A 6397-nucleotide genomic window follows, 5' to 3' on the forward strand; every position below is an offset into this window, starting at 1 on the left:
GGGTACCAAAACCTCAAGCATAGTAATTGACCCATGCCATCCAAAAAACAAATTTTAAAAAATTTATACACATTAAGAAATTTTTTTTTTTAAGTTTTGTTTTTGTTGTTGTTTTTTTCACCATCAGTGTCTCTCCTTTTCTTTCATTTATTTTTGAGATGTGAGGCTGTCTTTGGATTTTATATATGGAAAAAAATACGACAAGAACATCGAAGCATCCCTTTCTGTCTAGGTGTCATTAAATGGTGTTAAGCAGAAATTGAATGGCATTTTGGATCTTTGGATCTTGTTACAATGCCTGGCCTTTCACAGATGGTAAGGGTGTGTCTGTGCCCTAAATGATTTATTAGGGGTTCTGCTGGTTCAGTGACCACCTTGTTAGAGGCCTGCTGAAACTGAAAAGGCTACATCTGAAGATTAACAGATCTTTGGATATCAATACATTTCTTTCTGTCACTTCTAATCCTCCTCAAGGCCAGTTCTAGAATTGCCAGCACCTATGGGAGCTGACTATAGTAGACTTACCAGGCCCACCTTGGACTGAGGATTTATGAGACTGAGCGCTACCTACTGCGCTAACGAGGCACCTGGACTGAGGATTTAGAACCTGCGTTTTAACAAGATCCTAGGGGATCAGCACGCACAGTACAGTTTTTAAGTCACTACTCTTGAACTGTTCTAATCATTATTCAGGAATATCTATCTGAAAAAAAATTTTTTTTTTTTTTTTTTTTAGAAAGTGAGACTTACGTTTTTGGTGAAAAAGGGTCATAAGTTTTATAAAACTTTCTAGGGAGTTTCTATTCCCCCCCAAATTAAGAATCAGTGAATTATTATGCCAAACACAAAGACTCAACGTAACAGCACAGGGAGGAGCTATGTATCAGTGACCGGGCTGTGGCGGCTGCTGAGAGAAACAGCCCCCACGCATACATCACAGGATTGCTCTGGCCCTTCACATCCACTGGAGAGCTGTACTTGCAAACAGCATCCAGTAACCACAGGGCATGGAGTGTGGGGAGCAGAAGGAGGAGAAAGATTAATCACCAGGTCATGCTAAGAGAAAAAGATCTCTTCTTCTTCTTTCTTACCATAACCCTTGCCCTCCAACTCTCCGTATTCTAGACTCTTCCAGACCTGTTCAGAAATTTCTAGATAATCTCCTTGACTTTTACTTGTGTTTACTTCAATAGATCTTAGAAATGCATACCAAAATACTTTACAAATAAATACCGATGGGGCACTAGATGGCACAGTCAGTTAAGCATCTGACTCTTGATTTTGGCTTGGGTCATGATCTCAGGGTTGTGAGACTGAGCCCCCCAGCGAACTCTGTCCTGGGTGTGGAGCCTACTTAAGATTCTCTCTCTCCCACTCCTCTTCTAAAAATAAAAATAAAAAATCCATGCACTTCCTTGCAACATCTGCTTGTCTTTAATTCCACTGTACTAGTAGTTTCACTATTCCTTCCCATTATCTGAAATCTGAGTCCCCTTAATAGTACCAGATAATCTCCACATCTAACTGATCACCAAAGTCATGTGCATCTGATCTCTAAGTCTATTTCTGTTCCCTCTTCTGCCTCCCCAGGTCTTCATATTATGTCACAGTAAGTCACATCTCATCCCAGAGGTGGGTCTATCTCCAGCTCTTTCTCAATTGAGTCATATCCTATTAACATATACCCCACAGATATACTTACACAAATGTATAAAATATGGACAAAGATTGAAGCATATAGAGAAATATTTGAAAACAACTTGAACATCCATGAATAAGTGGCTAAAATAAATTATGGCACATCAGTCCCATGTAGGCATTAAAAATAATCCTAATATGTCAAATATACATATATTTGACAAATATTGAGACAAATTATATTGAGAAAGGAAAAAAAGGAGGTCATAGCTCTAACTATTTATACTATGCATATTATCTTTTTTTTTTTTAAGATTTTATTTATTTATTTGACAGAGAGAGAGAGATCACAAGTAGACAGAGAGGCAAGGCAGGCAGAGAGAGAGGAGGAAGCAGGCTCCCCGCCGAGCAGAGAGTCCGATGCGGGGCTCGATCCCATGACCCTGGAATCACGACCTGAGCCGAGGGCAGAGGCTTAACTCACTGAGCCACCCAGGCGCCCCGCGTATTATCATTTTTAAGAGACTTAAAACATACGTAAGTAAATAAAATCTATGTTTAAGTAATTTTGTATTTGAATTTAGAAGGCTATGCATCAACCTTCACTATGCCTACCATGGCAGGGGCTGGGGAGCATGAAAGAACAAATCTTTGTTACTTCACACCACTTTTCTCGGTATGTTTTAACTTTATCACAAAAACTTTTAAAATAAAGAGAAAAATAAATACTGTATATCAGACATTCCACTTCCTAAGAAGCAGCTCTGAAAGTACCATTTTTGTATTAAAAAAAAATTCAGTAACTCCTCTCTCCCAACAATATTCTGTACAGACTTTTCAATAGGGCACTCAAGGCCACCATGATCTTACCCCAAATTACTACTTTTCCTCCTGACCTTTCTCTTACAATACTCAAGCACCAGGAACATCACACTGAGAAACAAAAACCACTTTCCTGATCTACTACTTTCATGCTTCTGGAACTCACCCCACATACTCTTAGCACTACCTAGCTTAACTAATGCACCCTCCTCTCTAAGGCTTTTATCAATCCCCTTTTTCAGAACTAATATTCCCCTCCCGAGTCTGTTCCTATCCTAAACCGTGTGGTTTTTCTTCACACTCTCCAGTTCAACGGTAAATCCCTGCCTGCAGAAGCATTCTTACTGCCTATCCTCCAGTGTGTGCTGACACCCATGGTCTGAAGGAATCTCTTGGCCAGCGTCCTTAGTTTCCATCAGCAATACTCCTCCCACCTGCCTTTTCAACCTATACCACTCTGCGGTTCCTCTTGGCACAAGACAATGATTAAGAGGATTGGCTTTGGAATTCCTCCCCACTTTTTTTTTTTTTTTTAAAGATTTATCTATTTATTTGAGAGAGACAGAGAGTGTGAGTGGGGTGAAGGTCAGAAGGAGAGAGAGAGATGGAGAGAGTCTCAAGTAGACTCTACTTAAGCCCAGAGATGGTCCTGCAGTGTAGGTGCACGACCCTGAGATCATGACCTGGACTGAAATCAAGAGCCTGATGCTCAATGGACTGAGCCACCCAGGTGCCCCTACTGATACTTTGTTTTAAAAGTTCATGATAAGGGGCGCCTGGGTGGCTCAGTGGGTTAAATCCTTTGCCTTCAGCTCACGTCATGACCCTAGAATCCTGGGACTGGGTCTGCATCCATTCGCATCCTGTCCTTCTGCTCAGCGGGAGCCTGCCTTCCCCTCTATCTGCCTGCCTCTCTGCTTACTTGTGATCTCTCTCTCTCTCTGTCAAATAAATAAAATCTTTAAAGAAAAAAAGCTCATGATACTACTAGGAATTTCCTAAATCAATTACTTTACCTCTAGTTTCATCCCTCCTGATCTTTATGCAAAACCTGATGCTAAAACTAAGCATCACCTTTGTATTAAACAAACAAAAAACCCCTCTTCTCTTCTGGACTCCTTCCCAACACCATTTCATTCAACACCAAAAACTCATAAGGCTGGAGGCTGCCATCTCCCACTTGCTTCCTGCACACCCTAAAGTTGCAGTGACCGCAAGTTCCCCTCTTCTGAAGCAACACACACACTTCCAAATCCTGCCGTACTTACTAGGGTCCTTCAGACTCAACCTCTCCTCCAAGTCCGACTCAGCTTCCAGGCCCCAAGCTCGGGGCAGCTCCTGAGAAGCCTTCTTTCTCCCCGCTACAAACCCCACAGGAAAACTGTCCTCCTGCTCCCGGCTGCCGGCGCATGCACCAGGCACACTGCATATTCCGCCGAGATGCTGTGCTTACTCACCACCAACCCCAGGTCCTTGGCAATAAACCCTCCTTCCCGCAGGCTAAGACCAGATTTTTTTCAAAGGAATGCCCCGATCGTCAAATCTTTTCCCCACATTCTGAAATGCCACAACAAATTCTCGCCATCACCCAATCACTCCAGCAGGCAGAGCGGGGGTACCTGGGGCGACCCCGTGGGCAGGACGGCGGGCGGGGTGACCTGGGGCGCCACTGCCGGCAGGGAGGGGGGCTTTGTAGGGAGACCCTGCGGGCAGGGCGGGGGGGGAGCTTTACCAGAGGAGACCCTGCGGGCAAGGCGGGGTGACCAGGGACGACCCTGCGGACAGGGCGGGGTAATCTGGGGGTACCGGAGAGCCTCATAGGTAGGGCGAGGGTACAACAGAGGCCCGCAGGCAGGGCGAGGACTACCTGGGGCGACCTTGCGAGCAGGCCGGGGGTGTACCTGAAAGGCCCCCGTGCAGGCGCACGAGGAAAGAGCCGCGTCCACGCCGCCGCCGGGCGTCCAGAGGTGATGCAACGCTCTGACAGCGCTGGGCGGAGAGGAGAAGGCCGGTCCACTCCGGCCAATCAGCGTGCACTCTCCGGCACCCATCAACAACCCGGGCCCCGATTGGTCGCGAGGGCTCCGGCCCGCCCACCTGACGAGCGCAGCGGTGTGCGCTGGGAAGGCGGCGGCGCTCCGCGGCTGAACGGCTTCCTGCGGGCGTTGTCGGGCGCGAAGTTTGCTCGGGGCTGCGGACTGTGGGGCGCGGGGGTCGCTGCTGTTGTGCCCGCTAACTGCGCGTTTTACGCGGGTGGTGCGGCCCCGACATGAGTGACCATTGCAAGGTTTAGCGTCGCGGAGATCTGCGGCGGGCACCGTCACCGCGGGAAAGACCTGCAGCGGGACACCGTCTCCGGCACCGCGGGGTCGGGGAAGGCGCAGGGCCCTGGGGCTGAGACAGTTGTGCGCACTGGCCGGGAGGTACGAGCCAGGGGCCCCGAGCCGCCCGCGGGGCTTGTCCTCAGGGAAGGGCTGGCAATCGCTGGGCCCCGCAGCCCCTCCGGAGTCCCCTGCATCCTCCCGCACAAGCTATGGTAAAGGGCCCCATGCACACAAGTTAACAGAACGAAGGGAAGGAAATGCCTGCTGACCAGATTTAGTTATTGCTGTTTTAACATTTCCTGTGATGAAAACAAAGTGTATTTGCTTTTTTATCGATCTACTCGTTTACAGTTTATTATCACTGCTGTGGGTCGGCCCGGCACCTTCTGGATCCGCTAGTTAAAAACCAAAGGGAAGCAGGAGCCACGCAAAGAGCAGCGGACCTCAGGCTTTGGCACCAGAGACTGTGAAGGGAAGTTTAGGCCTTCAAAGTGCAGAATAATTCTGTAGCAGCTTACTGCATCCGTTAGAGGGACAGAAAACAATCACCTGAGACTATGTAGAAAGCATAGCACCTATAAGAACACTTTGAAAAATTTTGTGCAAGCATTCATTCAACAGTCACATTCCAGGCGGAGTCAGGGTCTCACTGCATCGCTGAAATGGGAAACCCTCTAGGCAGGAACATTTACTAGTGGTATTTCTTCATCTTACTAGTACTCTGCTTTGTGCAGTTCATTTTTACCATCTGTCCAGACACTCCAGATTAGAGCAGGATAGAAGACTCACAGATAGACGTGTCCAAGAAAAAAGGTGGGGATGACATGTCTGATCATCTCAAAGTTGGATTGAGAAACATTTTGTTACTGTTGAAAGGTATAAGCCTAAATCCAGAAAGAAGTTGAGCAAGTGGGAAAAAAGTTAAATGTCAAAATCCACAACTTGGTTCAGAGTTGACCCCTCACTTGTTAGAGTAGGAGTCAAAACACAATGTCTAAAACGAAAACCAGGAAGGGGCGCCTGGGTGGCACAGTCAATTAATTGCCCAACTCTTGATTTCAGCTCTGGCCCTGATCTTGGCTGGTGAGATAGAGCCCTGCACCCAGCTCTGTGCTCAGTGTACAATCTTCAGATTGTCTCTCTCTCCTGCTGTCTCACTTGTGCCTGCACGTGGAAACACACTCACTATCAAATCTTTTTTTTTTTTCACTATCAAATCTTAAAAAGAAAAACCAAGAAATCAGAGCATAAGCATGTTAGGTAGAGATATGGAGAGAAATACCAGAGGTCACAGATAAAAATTGTTGAAGATGGTTGTATCTGGGGAGCAGGAATAGGGAATATTTGACATCACTTGTCTGCTTTGAAGATGGAGGGTGTGACAGATTTAAATATGGCCAAATTCCTTGATACTTCTCCCACTGAGAGGTGACAGTGTGTCCTCTCTCTTTGGTTCTGGCTGGGCTGTATGTTGTGACCTGCAGAATATAGTGGAGGGAGACTGGCACCTTTTGCTTCTGAAACCTAGTTGCCACCTGGGAGGAAACGCAGGGACAGGCACTGAGTGAATCATCTTAGAAGTGGATTCTCCAGCCCTGGCTGAGCCATTCCAC

At 46.8% G+C, this 6397-nt stretch overlaps 1 protein-coding gene and 1 non-coding gene across 3 annotated transcripts in view; both read right to left on the reverse strand.

The window, feature by feature from the left end:
* IARS1 (isoleucyl-tRNA synthetase 1) overlaps positions 1–4486 on the reverse strand; it is a 71226-nt gene extending 66740 nt beyond the window's left edge. The window contains exon 1 of one of the 2 annotated variants that reach the window (XM_059141309.1): positions 4362–4486. The gene's annotated coding sequence lies outside the window, so the exon portion shown is untranslated. Of the gene's footprint in view, positions 1–4327 lie in introns of both variants that reach the window. The other variant, XM_059141311.1, reaches the window with a different exon arrangement.
* Positions 877–1007, reverse strand: LOC131813409 (small nucleolar RNA SNORA84). Its single transcript, XR_009346809.1, has one exon. It is a non-coding gene; the product is annotated as a small nucleolar RNA SNORA84 (small nucleolar RNA).
* Positions 4487–6397: the final 1911 nt, after the last annotated feature.

This window comes from Mustela lutreola, chromosome 12 (assembly GCF_030435805.1).
Source record: "Mustela lutreola isolate mMusLut2 chromosome 12, mMusLut2.pri, whole genome shotgun sequence".
Lineage (NCBI taxonomy): Eukaryota > Metazoa > Chordata > Mammalia > Carnivora > Mustelidae > Mustela > Mustela lutreola.